The sequence below is a fragment of the Eumetopias jubatus genome, unplaced genomic scaffold, assembly GCF_037043125.1.
Source record: "Eumetopias jubatus isolate StellerSeaLion01/CBP00866 unplaced genomic scaffold, mEumJub1_p1.0 scaffold_6, whole genome shotgun sequence".
Taxonomy (NCBI): Eukaryota; Metazoa; Chordata; class Mammalia; order Carnivora; family Otariidae; genus Eumetopias; species Eumetopias jubatus.
In genome coordinates this window covers 70,145,401-70,161,044 of record NW_028274812.1, presented here as the reverse complement: position 1 = coordinate 70,161,044, position 15,644 = coordinate 70,145,401, and positions in this window count along the sequence as shown.

Below are 15,644 nucleotides of genomic sequence, written 5' to 3'. Positions count from 1 at the left end.
TTTGTTTTTTGTTTTTCAAAAGTTTATTTTTTTACTAATCTCTATACCCAGTGTGGGGCTCGAACTCAGCACCCCAAGATCAAGAGTCGCACACTCTTTTGAGCCAGGCAGTTTCTATTTTTTAAACAGCCTTTGATCAGGGATGCCTTGAATCTATAACATAATCAATTTGGGAGAAAACTGATAAGTTAATATTTTGTCTTCCAATCCAAGAACATGGTATGTCTATCAATTTATGTTGTCTTAATTTCTCTTGGCACTGTATTGTAGTTTTATGTAGTCTTCTTTATTTCTCTTGGGGCACTATATTGTAGATTTTTATTACTTTTTTTGTTGTTGTTCTTAAACTTATTCCTAAGTCTGTTTTTTGATACTAAGGCAATAATTGTTTTAAAAATTTCATTATTTTCAACTGTTTGCTGTTAATAGATTTTTCATAAGTTCATCTTGTATCTTAATAACTTACTAAAACTCATTAGTTACTGTACTTTTATGTACACAAGTCACCTAAGAATAGGGGCAAGTTTTGCTTTATCTTTTACAGTTTTTATATCTTTTATTTATTTTTCTTGCCTTGTTACACTGGTTAGGACCTGCAACAAAATGATAAATTGAGGTTGTGTGAGTGGGCATCATTGGCTTATTTTTTTTTTAAGATTTATTTAGTTATTTTATTTTTTTTTAAAGATTTTATTTATTTATTTGACAGAGAGAGACACAGTGAGAGAGGGAACAAAAGCAGGGGGAGCAGGAGAGAGAGAAGCAGGCTTCCCGCGGAGCAGGGAGCCCAACATGGGGCTCAATCCCAGGACCCTAGGATCACGACCTAGCCGAAGGCAGACGCTTAACGACTAAGCCACCCAGGCGCCCCTAGATTTATTTAGTTTTTAGAGAAAGAGAAAAAGAGAGCAAGCGGGGGAAGTGGCAGAGGGAGAAAATCTCAAGGCAATGCCACACGAGTTCAGAGCCCAACACGGGGACCTCAGGACCCTGAGATCATGACCTGAGCTGAAATCAAGTGTTGGACGCTTAACCAATTAAGCCACCAGATGCCCCTGGCTTGTTCTGATCTTAGGGGGAAAGCATTCAGTTTTTACTATTAAGTATCTTGTCAGCTATAGGCTTTTCATACATGCCATTTATTGGACTAGGGAAGTTCCCTTCTATTTGTAATTTGCTGACACTTTTTCTCATGAATCTTGCTGAATTCTGTTTAATGCTTTTTCTATACCATCAATATCAATATCCTTACATACACTATAACCAAAAAATGCTATGTCCAAAAGAAGGTATCTGATGGCTGTTCCCCAACCCGACATGATATTATGCATCAAAATGGAAATGTTATATTTGGGATTTGGACATTACTTTGTTCCATTAGAAAACTGTATCTGACATTTAAAAAAATTACTCTTCTACATGGTAAAAAAGCAAAGATATTAAAGTATTCTTCCTGATCCAGATTTTGCTTCACCAGTGAAAAGAAAAAAAAAAGAAAAACATATTATATCATGTTTTTTTTTTAAAGATTGTATTTATTTTTTTAAGTAATCTCTATAACCAACGTGGGGCTCAGGCCTACAACCCCGTGATCAAGAGTTGCACGTTCCACCCACTGAACCAGCTAGGCGTCCTTTTAAAAATTTTTAAATCTTTCTTTGGTTCTTGTACTCAGTTTCATTCCTAACAAATTTTATGCTAAGCCATAATATCTTTTAATGTCTTGTGCTTTATGGCATATATTAAAATGGCTACTGCAAAGAAACATTTTAAATGAAGTTTGGCTTTGTTATAAAACTAACATTTTTAAATAAAATTTGAAAACAGGAAAACAGGAAAAAGAAAACCACTCAAATGGATTTCTTTCCAGGCTCATTTTCTATAGTTTTTCCTTTCTTCATATATTAATATAATTGAAATCACACCATATAGATAATTTTATGCCGTTTGTTTTAACATTTATCCCAGTGATTTTCTTTATAAGCATACTAAATGTTAAAGCTAATTTAAAATGTGTCTAGTTGCGGGGCACCTGGGTGGCTCAGTCGTTAAGCCTGCTTCTCCCTCTCCCACTCCCCCTGCTTGTGTTCCCTCTCTTGCTGTCTCTCTCTGTCAAATAAATAAATAAAATAAAAATTAAAAAATAAATTTAAAAAATGTGTCTAGTTGCCATATTGCTAGTTAACTTATACTGCATGCCATCTCATACAAAAAAAGCTTTTATTTTTTAAAGATTTTATTTATTTATTTGACAGAGAGCGTGCACACAGGAAAGAGCACAAGCAGGGAGAGCTGAAGGCAGAGGGAGAAGCAGGCTCCCCACTGAGCAGGGAGCCCGATGGGGGACTTGATCCCAGGACCCCAGGATCATGACCTGAGCCGAAGGCTGACACTTAACTAAATGAGCCCCCCAGGAGCCCCCCAAAAATTTTAATATAGGTTACATGTAATGATTCTACATTCACAAAACTACTCAGTAGCTGTGTAATTTTAGCTAAGATACTTAATTTCTAGGGGCACCTGGGTGGCTCAAGTCGGTTAAGCATCTGCCTTCAGTTCAGGTCATGATCCCAGGGTCGTGGGATCAAGTCCCGAGTTGGGCTTCCTACTCAGTGCTCCCTGCTTCTCCCTCTCCTCCCAGCTCATGCTCTCTCTCTGTCTCTCTCAAATAAATAAATTCTTAAAAAAAAAAAAATTCTCTAAGCCTCAGTTTCTAATCTGTAAAATGAGATTAATGAAGAATATACATTATAGGGTTATTGTCAAAATTTAATAAGACAATATACACAAAGTATTTAGTACAGTGAACAGCACACAGTGAATACTCAACAAATGTTAGTGGTTACTATTCCATTAACACAAACCTAGGTGATTGCCCCCAGGGGCACTGCTAAAAAGTGGTGAAAAATTAAAAGAAAATCAACAAATCTCAGTGTTCAGTCTTCATTACTCATGGTGGATTATCTAGATCAGAGATCATGTGTCACCTGCTGATGTGTTTTATTTGGCCAGCACAATGTTTAAAAAATTTTTAAGGTGTGCTGAAATACAAAACTGCCAATATTTTATAGCTTTTAAATCAACAAACATGGGAATCTCGTATGATTCAACTTAATAAACGCCAACATTTTGAAACAGAGTTTACACACACACAGTTTTCTGACTTCTTTAGAAAATTAGGATGATGTGGCAACAAGTCCAAATGTCTACATAGTAGTTATTAGCTGGAGCTAGTAGTACCAGCTGCTGTCCCCTTTAGATGGCACCTATTCCTTTCTGTTTGCTACAGCCCACACCATCCTATTGTGCCTTATGACCCGACAAGTCCACACCATCCTATTTTGCCTTAAAACCTGACAACTTCACGCATTCATATTACCCCGGCTGGTGGCCATCAGAATTGGAAACCTCTTTTTTTTTTTTCACGACACACTGGGGAGGCTTGATGCTTATTTAGCATTCAAGTGGTCTGTTTAATTGTGGGAATTTTTTTTTACCCTGTCCAAATTATAAATTTTGCTTGTTTTCTATGTAATGTATCGATAAACAGGTTGAGAGGAGAACTATAAACACAGGCATCTTTTAGATGTTAATTAAGGTATAATAACTCACAGTCTATAGCTGTGACATACATAATAGTAGGGATCAAATTAAAAAATATTTAAAATTCACTCCTCTAAGGTAAATTATGACTACTCCATATGGCTCTGGAGTCAAGGGCTCCAATATATTTGTAGCCATGAAGCCCCAGGTAAATCATTAAAACTCTGAGCTTCAGCTTTTCCCTATGTACAATAAAGATAATACTGCATACCTAAGAAGGCTGAGCGGGGAGTAAATTAAGGAAACCCAGTGAAATGGAAACGTCTCTTAATGTCCCTGTCCCACTCAGTCATTCCCTCTGGTGTCTATTAGGGGAGAAAGTGCTTTATGAAGTAGTCATTTCTTAATAGTTATGTTTAAGCACTATGTAGACAAAAAATTCTCAAGGCGGGGAGGAGACTGTGTAGACTGAGAGCATCACACTTGACCAGGGAAGTCTATCCAAACCGTTATCATGGGTGTTTATACTGAATTCCGAACTTTATAGAGAAACACTGAAATCTCATTCACTGAAGCCATCCTTTGCATTGTGTAACAAATAAAATGTCACCGGCATCCCCTGTAAGTAGACCAGACTGAGGGAACCGAAATTATAAGGCCCAAGGTACGCATTATTTTATACCTTCTCACCATCCCCAATTCTTCATCTAGGACGGAGGACGCGCAGCTTTATCGGGGCCCGGCGACAAAGGGGCCAAGCGAAAACACTCTCGGCCAGGGGCAGGGAGGGCCCTTGGCTACCAGGAAAGCGGCAGCCTGCGCGCCGCCGGTGCTCGAGCAGGGGATGGGTGACCGATCCCCTGGGCGCCGGGCCCTGCCGCGGGTGTGCGCTGCGCCCGGACGGAACGCGGGCCGGGAGGGCGGAGGAGCCAGTCCCGTCCCTGCCCCAAGTAGCCCGAGTGCTCGCACCGCCCCCGGGAAGGGCGCCTCCGCTGAAGGCCCGGGCCGGGCCGGCGGGGAGGCGCCGGGCACAGCCGCCGGGCCGCAACCGGGCTCTGCGATGCTGCCGTTACCCCGCCCCTCCCCCGCGCGCCAACCTGCGGCGGCCGCCGCCGCTCACCTGGTGGCGTCCGCGACGTTCCGGACGAACAGGGAGGTGTTGGGGGGCCTCGTGTAGCGCGACATGACCGCTTCCTCAGTTGCCTCCGGGCCTGCCCGCGGCCGTCGGGCTCGCTCCGTTTCTCGCTGCCGCCACAGCAGCTCAGCCAGCCTCTGGCGCGACCCCCTCCCCTCGGCCTCGGCCCCGCGAGCGCGCAGCCGCAGAGGCGGGCGCGGGGGCGGGGGGGGGGGGGGAGACGCTGCGCGGCGCGAGCCTGTCCGTGCGGACCGTGTGGGGGCGGGGCCCTAGCCGAGGGGGATACAGGGAGAGGGCGGCGCGGGGTCCGGAAGATGCAGGGGATCCGAGGAGGGGGCGGTGCCGGGTCCGCGGGGATCCGGGAAGGGGGTTGTGCGGGAGTCCCAGGGTCCGAAGAGATCCGGCGAGAGGACCGAGCTGCGTCTCGCAGATCGAGGGCATCTGAGAAGAAGGGGGCGGCGCAAGAGAGGATCCGGGACGGGGCGGTGCGGAGGGTCCCCGGGTTCCGAGGAGATCTGGGGACGGGGCGGTGCCGGGGTCCTCGGGGATCCGGGGAAGCGGCGGGCCTGGAGGCTGGAGTCCGAGGGATCAAGGGACGGGGCGGCTGGGGTCCGAGTGTGTCTGGACGGTGGAGGCCTGACGGGTCCTAGGAGCTGAAGCTGAGCTGGGGGTTAAAGGATCCGGAGGGAGGATGACGGGCGTCGTCGGAGTGAGTGGGGATGAAGACTGAGTTTAACTGCTGAACAGCTGGATGGCCACCGGGGCCTTCGTCCCTGCATCCTCAGTCCAAGTCCTTAGCAATTGTTCCCACTCCTGTCCCTTTAGGCCTGATCCTAATAAGATTTCAAACTGTGAGGATTCGGGTTTTGTTTGTCTGTGTTTTGATTCTTCATTATTCCCTTAGGGCATACTATTCAAAAGCTTTGGGTACATTCATTTAGATGTTTATTGAGTGTCTACTATGCACCAGGAACTGTGCTAGGTGTGGGATATGGCAGTGAACGCTACAGGCCAAGTCCCAACTCTCAGAGCTTACACTGTAGAGAGAGGGTCCAACAATAAACGAATGAACAAATAAATACATGATATAGAAGAAAGCACTGAAAATGCAGTGGCAAGTAAGCAAATTTAAAGTATCCTCTTTTCCTTGCTCCAAAATGTAACCCAGCCCTTTCTAGTTATCCTCCTCCTTCAGGTTTGCTCTTGTGGTTGGCACAGCCTATTACCCAGAACCGTAACCAGGTGACTTGTAATTTTTAATAGGACCCCTTTTTATTCCCAGAAGTGGTCGATTTTGGTCGATAAATAATAGGGTCATCCTACACAGCTCACAGCTTCCCAAGGTCTAGAAACACTTCTGGAACAGTGGCCATTCGTTCAAAAGGGAATTGCTTTGGCACAGCAGTCACAGGGCTAGACAGGGAATATAAAGGTAGGGAGTGAGCAGGGTTCCTAGTCTCATGGAGCTTACAGTTTGGCAGGGAGGCAGAATCTAATAACACTAATAAACACATAAACTATGGTAAGAGCTGTATGCTGCTGAAAGGGGACCTTATAGTGGTTGGCAAACAGGGCTAGAGGGTCACTGAACTTTTCCCTGAAGTCTTGGGGAGGTATTTGAAGAATGAAAAAGAGCAATCCATGTACTGGAATAGCATGTGCAAAGACTTTGAGGCAATATAGGACTGAAAGGAGGCAATCAGGAGTAAAAAGCTAAAGAACAGGAAAGTGAGGCTGGAGAGCAGGCTGGGTTTATAGTAGGGAAATTTGGAATGCTGAGCGTACTGGTTTGCTAGGGCTGTCATAACAAATTACTTCTAATTCAGTGATTTAAAACAAGAAAAATTATGGGGTGCCTGGCTGGCTGGGTCAGTGGAGCATGAGACTCTTGATCTCAGGGTTGTCAGTTCGAGCCCCATGTTGGGTGTAGAGATTACTTAAAAATAAAATCTTTTTTTAAAAAAGAGAGAAATTTATTCTCTCACAGTTCTGGAGGTCAGAAGTCTGAAATCATGGTGTTGGTAGGACCATACTTTCTCTGAAGGTTCTAGGGGAGACTCCTTCCTTGCTTCTTTCAGTCCCTGCTGCCTCTAGACATTCCTTGGCTTGAGGCTACATATCTCTAGTCTCTGCCTCCATTTTCACGGGACCTTCTCTTCTGTCTCATAAGAATACTTGTCATTGGATTTAGAGCCCACCCAGATAATCCAGGCTGGATCTCATATCAAGATCCTTAATTGTAGCTGCAAAGACCTTTTTTTCCAAATAAGGTCATATTCAGGGGTTAGGGCTTAGACGTACCTTTTTTGGGGCCACCATTCAACCCACTATACTGATCTTGTGGAGAAAAGAGAGTTGACTTGGTGGGAAATGAGTTATTAATAAACCTATTCCCTGAATATTAAGTAGGGTAAAAACTTCATGTAAACTATGAACTTGGGGCACCTGGGTGGCTCATTTGGTTAAGTGTCTGCCTTTGGCTCAGATCATGATACCAGTCCTGGGATGGCATCCGGCTCCCTGCTGAGTGGGGAGCCTGCTTCTCCCTCTCCCTCTGCCTGCCACTCCCCTGCCTCCTTGTGCATTCTCTCTCTCTCTCTCTGTCAAATAAATAAATTTTTTTTTAAAGATTTTATTTATTTATTCATGAGAGACAGGGAGAGAGAGAGAGAGAAGCAGAGGGAGAAGCAGGCTTCCAAGGAGCAGGGAGCCCGATGCGGGACTCGATTCCAGGACCCCGGGATCATGACCTGAGCCGAAGGCAGACGCTCAACCATCTGAGCCACCCAGGTGCCCCAAATAAATAAATTAAAAAAAATCTTTAAACTGTGACCTTATGTAGTTAAAAATATATGTATTTGTAAAAATATGTATTATGTATGTAAAATGTGTTATGTATCTAAAATATGTATTATGTATGTAAAATATGTATTTTGTAAAATAATATATATGTCCATATATAAATGGGATTCTTTTCTAGGTGGAGGCATTACACTCTGATTTTTACTTTCTTCTTCTTATCTTTGGTACTGTCAGATTATTTTTGAAATCCATTTTATAATTGGAAAAATCCTACAAAGTTCCTTTATAGTTTGAAGAAAAGCTTTTGTAGGAGTATGTGAAAAGATTTACAGTGCATGAGGAGTGGGTTTTTTCCTGTTCCTATTGATGGAAGTATCTGAGGAAAGGGCTTTAAACTGTGAAAGAAGCTTCATTTAGAATCTTGAACTTTAAAAGTAGCTGGAATTGGGGGCACCTGGGTGCCTCAGTTGGTTACATGTCTGATTCTTGATTTCAGCTCAGGTTTATGATCTCAGGGTGGTGGGGTTGAGAGTCTGCTTGAGATTCTCTGCCTCTCCCTCTGTGCCGCCCCCCCCACTTGCACATGCTCTCTCTCTCTCTCAAATAAATAAATACCTTTTAAAAAGCTGGAATTGATTTAAAGATTTTATTTATTTATTTGAGAGAGAGAATGAGAGGGAGAGAGCACGAGAGGGGGGAGGGTCAGAGGGAGAAGCAGACTCCCTGCTCAGCAGGGAGCCTGACATGCGACTAGATCCCGGGACTCCAGCATCATGACCTGAGCCGAAGGCAGTTGCTTAACCAACTGAGTCACCCAGGTGCCCCTGGAATTGATTTAAAGTAAGTTGTGGAAATGGTAACTGTGAGGAAATGGACATGTTAATTATCTTGACTGTAGTGATCGTTTCACTGCATATATATATATCAAATCATCATACACCTTAAATATACACCTTAAATGTGTACATTTTTTATTTACTAATTTAGTTGTGGAGCCATATTATTTATATTACATAAAAATGTATGCTTTTCTTGTTTCCGAATATGAAGTATAAAGAAGTGTAAGTAATCTGCTTTCTAGTTGGAAGACCTGAGGAGGGACATGGTCAGGCATGGACAATGGAAGAAGGTTATACAATGCTAGGCTTGGCCAGTGTCTTGACCAGGTCATCAAACCAGTTGAGATGAGTAACCGATGAAACTATACTTTGTCTTTTCCTTGGCATTTTGAAGTACTCTTAAAGAAGTAGGGAAAAGGCTTAGGTCAAGACTAAATACCCTGCCTGTCACCAGACTCACAAATCTATACATATTTACCGTAAGTCCTAGAATTTAGCTAAGTGCCATTTAGTAAATTAATCATTGCTTTGAGGCACCAAATTGTATCCTACAGGCATGGGAGAGTTAATGTTCTTTCTAAATCTCCAGGAAATTCCCAAGGAGTATACCACTGGCAAAATCTGACAATTGTTGAATAACTATAGCCCCTCTTCTACAGCAGAGTTTAATATATTGTTCTTGGCAGCAACTGCTTCCTTTCCATTTAATCCATTTTTAAAATTACAGTCTATCCTCACCACAAAAGAGAAATAATGTGATTGAAAATTAAATTGTACTTGGGTACGTGTGTCTTAAAATCTGTGCTATGAAAAGCACTTTGAAAAAACAAATTCAGAATTAATGAAGTCACCTGATTGTGACTCCCTCTTATGCTGGGAACTCACTCCCCAACAGATGGTGCTAGCTCTCCTCTAGTTAGAGCTGCTCTGGTCTACCTTTTCTTAAAATGTACCATGGATAACCTTGAAGGTGAAGAGTGATGTGATGATTGGCGTAGAATGTATTGTAAACTTTCTTCTATTGCCCCAAACTTTGGCTTACAAAACATTATTCCACACAATCCAGTTGAAAAATCTATGATTGTATCCTCTTATGAAGTTGATTTCTTCCACGGCAGCTATAGGAAATAATTTAAAAGGTCATTTATTTGATAACAATGGATAGTATTTAACTTTTTCAGAAACATTGGCTTACAGAAGGCCCATCACTTTAGCTGCATATTCCCCAAAATGACACTTGGTCTTGAAAATGTTAGAGGTGTGTGCTTCTTCCTAATTAATTTGGCAAATGTTTAGTGATGATCTATTGTACGTTAACCATAGTACTAGGAACTGGGGATGAAAAAAGAAGTTACGCTTCATAATTCTGAAAGACTCAGCCCAGTGTTTCCCAGACTTAAGTCATTTTCATATATCCTACGAGATTTTTGCCATGATGTACTGTTTTACTGTAATAGGCTTATTATTTTTCTTTAAATTAGTTTACTTTTATTTTAAAAGAACATTCTATCACCAATATTAATTTTAGAAGTTTCACAGAGGGTAATCACTACAAAATATCATTTTAGAAAAAAAACATGTAAATTCTAGCCTATTACTTTTATCTACAAAGTTTCCAAGACTGAGGTCTGCTATCTCTTAAAAAGGGAAATTAATCACACAATAGAGAGATGCTAAAGCCACCCAAGCACCAAACTAAAATGTTTTCCCTAATGTAGATTATTAAAAGGGCACCAGCTCTCACCCTATGCAATTCAATATTTAATGATATTTAATGCCGCATCGGTGTAACACATAAAACCATCCATAGTACCACTAATGGCTGAGTGTCCTACCTTTTGGGAGACGTTCTAGCTAGGGAGAGATGCACATGTAAACAAATCATTACAGTACAGTTTCATTAGTGGTACATAAAGATTTCAGAGTACTATGTAGAACATGATGGAAACAGATTAGCTCTCTGTGGGGAAGGGAGGCTGCAAGTCATTGTAAAGAAAATTGATGTTTGAGCCATTTATTGAAGGGTGAATACAAATTCACTGAGGAACGGTAAAAACAGGGCACTTCGAAGAAAGTTAACTAGCTGAGCAAAGGCACAGTGTGGTAGGAGTAGTGTGGTGTGCTGAACTAAGAGGGGAAGGAAGAAGGACTCTCCTAAAGAGGTTGGAATGGAGATAAGGAGCTAAATTTTGAGAGGTTCTGTGTGTGTGTGTGTGTGTGTGTGTGTGTGTGTGTGTGTGTGTGTGTATGCCAAGGAGCTTTGTCTTAATTCTTTTGGTAATGGGATGTCATCAAAAGTTTTTACACAGGGGATTAAGAAATTTAGATCTATGTTTTATAAGGATGGTTCTGACAGAGATGCATAGAATAAATCTCAGGGAATAGTGAAATAGAGCTTGTTACAAGTAGATCAGTTAAAAGTCTCTTGCATGTAATATATATACATATATTTTTAAAGATTTTATTTATTTGAGAGAGAGAGAGCCAGCATGCACAAGAGTGTGTCTGAGTGGTGAGGGGGACAGAGGGAGAGAAAGAAACAGACTCTGCACTCAGCAGGGAGCCTGACATGGGGCTTGATCCCAGGACCCTGAGATCATGACTTGAGCTGAAGGCAGATGCTTAACCAACTGAACCACCCAGGCGCCCTGTAATATATTCTCTCTTAAAAAAAATTTCTTAAATCAGAGAAAGACAAATACTCTGTGATCTCACTTATATGTGGAATCTAAAAAAAAAAAAAAATAGAGCTCATAGATACGGAGAACAGACTGGTGGTTTCCAGAGGCAGGGGATGGTGGTTGGGCAAAATGGGTGCAGAGAGTCAAAAGGTATAAACTGCCAGTTATAAGAAAATAAGTCCTGGGGTTGTAATGTACGGCATGGTGGCTATAGTTAACCATACTGTATTGTATATTGAACGTTGCTAAGAGAGTAGACCTTAAAATTTCTCATCACAAGAGAACAAAAATTTGTAACTGTGTGGTGATGGATATTAACTATACTTGCTGTGGTGATCATTTCATTATATATACACATACCAAGTCATTATATTATATACCTAAAACTAGCACAATGTTGTATGTCAATTATATCTTAATTTTAAAAAAGATATTTCTTAGCTTTGTCCACTGAAAAGACTTAAAAACAATGACCAGCCCAGGAGCATTCGTTCTTCCTATAGCCCACACTATAGTCTCTACTATTTTCTCCTAAAAGGAACCATAACTTTGGAAGAGTGGCTAATGCCAGGTCTAGGGCAGGAAATGAACAAGATAAGTCTGGGATATTTTGTCACATCAAAAAGAAAGAAGCCGTCAAAGTTTTCTGGGGTCATGTGAAAAGGATTCAAAAGACAACACTGGCTAAAGAGGGGACAATTTAAATATCAATAAGAGTAATAACTGCAATGGATTAAAACATATCAAATATTTTTAAGTGTACAAGTTCATAATTATACTAAAAAACAAACCTAATTGATCACCTTTTGTTTTTTTCTTAGAGAGGAAGTGGGTGTGGGAGGAACAGAGGGAGAGGGAGAGACAGAATCTTAAGCAGGCTCCATGCTCAGCACAGAGCCAGAGGCCGGGCTTGATCTCATGACCTTGAGATCATGACCTGAGCAGAAATCAAGAGGTCAAGAGTCAGACACTTAACTAACTGAGCCACCCAGGTGCCCCAACAAGAAGCTTTTTTAAATTGAATCTTTCCTTCCCCTGGATTAGCTCCACTGGTAGACTGCTTAGGTTGGCAGTACAAAATGTTTACAGGTATTACTAGGGGGAGTTTGTTATCGAGCTAGTGGGAGGGCTGGTGGAGACGTGATAACTCAGCAGAACTCTGTTCTAGGCTTTCAGTGCCATGAAACGGCTTCAAGCCATTGTAGAACTTGGCTTCAGGCGTCCTTTGGAAACCACAAGTGGTGGTGGTAGAGCTGTGGCTGGATGATGGGAATCTGGACCCTGCCCTCTGTGGTCTCCAGTGGGGAGTCAGTGGTGTGTGCATCTGTCATTGGCCTTTTGGTGGGTCTCGTATTAATTTAGACTTGTCCACTTGGCTAGAAGCTGGATTTATGTGAAATAGAGAATGCTGCTTTCACAAACACTGGCTCAACATGTCAAAAACACCAGCTGCAGTAATTCAAGATAGTGCCAACTCCTTGATAAGCCTGACTTTGTTCAAAAGGGGAATGCAGGTATTGAGTCATCTTTGGAGGATACTGGCCTAAAAAAAAGGGTCATCAAAGATTCAGAGCCTGGTGGACACCTACGGAAAGTGGAAGAGAACAAACTTTAACCTGAAGGAGAAAATTATTTCCCTCATAAAAGAACTTAATGAAGAAAGATCCAGACACGCAAAGCAAGAAGAAATGATGGAGTTATAAGAATGACCTGGTCACTAAGCGAGGAGTCACATCTCAATAAGCTTTTCCAGCCAACAGCTCCCTCATTATCCCTCCAAAGGGTGGGCTTGGTCTGAAAGGTGAGCTGCTTTTTCCTTCTGCTCAGGCCTCCCGAGCTGCCAAGGCCACATTCACCCACCTACACTCCAATATGAGGTTCATTACTATCCCTCTTTCAAGGAAATGGTCCCTTTGGAGACCTCATTTTCCTTCTCATTTCCTGGGAAGCACTTATGGGTAGCCCCCTTCTGGGGCTGGAGTTTCTCCTCCACCTCTGAATCCTAAAAACTGGTGCTGTTTTGAAGTTAATCTAAATTTCAAATGAATGACCTATTGGAGCCAACATCAGAAACTCAAGACTTTTATTTATTTATCTATGTTTAAAGATTTTATTTCTTTATTGTCAGAGAGAGGGAGAGAGAAGAGAGCACAAGTAGGGAGAGGGGCAGAGGGAGAGGGAGAAGCAGACTCCCCACTGAGCAGGGAGCCCGATGTGGGACTTGATCCCAGGATCCCGTGTCATGACCTGAGCTGAAGGCAGATGCTTAACCAACTGAGTCACCCAGGCATCCCAACTCAAGACTTTTAAAATGATATCTCTTCAAAAGGATTTTTAATCTCATTCATCAGTATTTTAAATATTACTTAAAGGACCGTTCCTTTGATCAAAGTAACGTCCAGTAGAACTTTAATTCTCAGAATAATGGTTTTTGTTTTGTTTTATTTTTGTTTAAAGATTTATTCATTTATTTAAGAGGGGGAGAAGAGAGAGAAAACCTCAAGCAGACTCCCACTGAGCTCAGAGCCCAGCGTGGGGCTTGATCCCAGGACTCTGAGATCATGACCTGAGTCGAAGTCAAGAGTCAGACGCTTAACTGACTGAGCCACCCAGGAGCCCCCTCAGAATACTGTTTTATAAATATTATTTTCATATAATTTTATAAAGCTATTTTACTTTATTTTTCTTTATGCATAGTATGGATACTGTGTTTTATTTGATTATATGCATAGTTTGTCAATAGTGTACAATTCCAAGTGGATTCTATAGAGTTCTTCAGTGGGTCCCAGGCAGGACTGATCTCTAGCTATGTCTAGTGATTCAGTGATATACGTTTTATTGGCTTTCACTTTTTGTCCATATCATTCCCCTGTTTTCTGGCATTATCTTCCAAATAAGTCACTTGCACTTATGAGTCCCTGGCTCTGCTTTCAGGGGAAACTAAACAAAGACATTGGAATGTACAAGCAGCCATACTATATATAACTAGACCCTCTTGCCTCCTATTACTAGGGTTGTAGTTAATGTGGACATTGCCATCAATAAATGAAGCTTAGTCACATCTCTCTGAACATCAGTCTTTGTTAGAGAGAGAGCATGCAATGGGGACAATGTCATTCCCAGATGGTGGATGCCTCTGGCCCATGAATTCTCTAGAGCTCTCCCATGCTGTGCCTTCTCCCATGTTCCTGAATGTATCAATCACATTAAATCAATGAGATTGACTGAGTCGATCCTTGCTTATTCCATTGTTTCTCTGTATCACCCAGAAAAGTATTGGAATTTTTGGTCATAGGCATCCCTCAATAGTGGTGGGTCTCAACCAGTGTGTGGTTGAGTAAGCTAGTAATTCATTTTCAGTAGGAAAGTGGTGAGTGGCTGCATTGGGTAATTTTAGTTGCTGAGAGACTGGAGTAGTTCTGCACTTAAGCCAATCCTGATATGTCTCAGAGACCATCTCATGAGAACTAGGTGTACCCCATCAATCGTGGAGTGAATGATAAACAACAAGATAGAGCACTGTCCAACACAGACCACCGAGCATGAACAATCTTTTTTTTTTTTTAATCACCTGCAGCCTCTGAAGCCAGCATATGCCCTTGAACTGAGAGCTTCAGGATTAGAACAGGTGTCTGTTACTGGTATCTCAAGGATTCATGCTCACAGGCCCTTAGATTGGCAATAGGGTTGATCTGGCAGAGAAAGTCTTCAAAACTCTAGTGATTCTTGGCTCTCTGTCTTTATTTAAGAGAAAAACACCAAAAAAATGGATGGGAAGCTTGGCTGAATGTGCTAACTGGTGGCTTTACTGTACTGTACTTACACTTAGGTTTTACTTTGTAGGCACTCAAATATTAGCATCTGTGGCTTTTTGTCTCCTGGGCTAGTTTTTTGGTTATTTGTTGTTATTGTTGTTGTTCTATTTTTCAGGAGAGAGATCCCTTCTATCCTCCTGCAGAAGGTACAGGCCTGGCTGCTGTTATTCTAAGAGCTGAGTAGGGGCAGGGCACTAAAGGTTCTTACAACTCAATACATAGAATTTAACTTAACCTCCCTATTTTACCATATGCCTTACTTCCCTAAAATATCCAGCTGAGGATGGAGCTCTGTTTTAACTTTTACAATGAGAATACCTGTCTTCTTCTGTTGGAATGGGAAAGGTTTAGCTGCCCAGCTCTGCCATGTTAGAGCCAGCATCTGGAGGGCTAGCTGCTCCTTATATGGGCTAACATCTAATCTTGTCACTTCAAAGTGACAGGTGCCTCCGACGTCACAGTTGTTTTGTCTTGCTTTTTGGCTTTTCTGACTGGAAGTCTGAAATTTCAGCTTTCTCTGCTTTGTGAAGTCTCCACACCTCCACCTGCTTGCCATTTTCCATGTTGTATTCTAGCAGCAAATCACCTCTCTGAAAAAACTTTTCTCAGCTTCCCTTGCATCTAGTTGTGGCAACATGCCCAAGCTCTGGCCAAAGACACACAGGGGGAAATGCTATGAGAGACCCCTGGAATGCCCCCTTAAAGGGGTCCGATTCAGATGAGGGATACTCCTTTTACCCTTCTCCCTTCTTACTGCCTGGAATGTGGACATGAGGGCTGAAATACCAGGAATCATCTTGAACCCATGAGGAAACATTGAGGAAGAAAG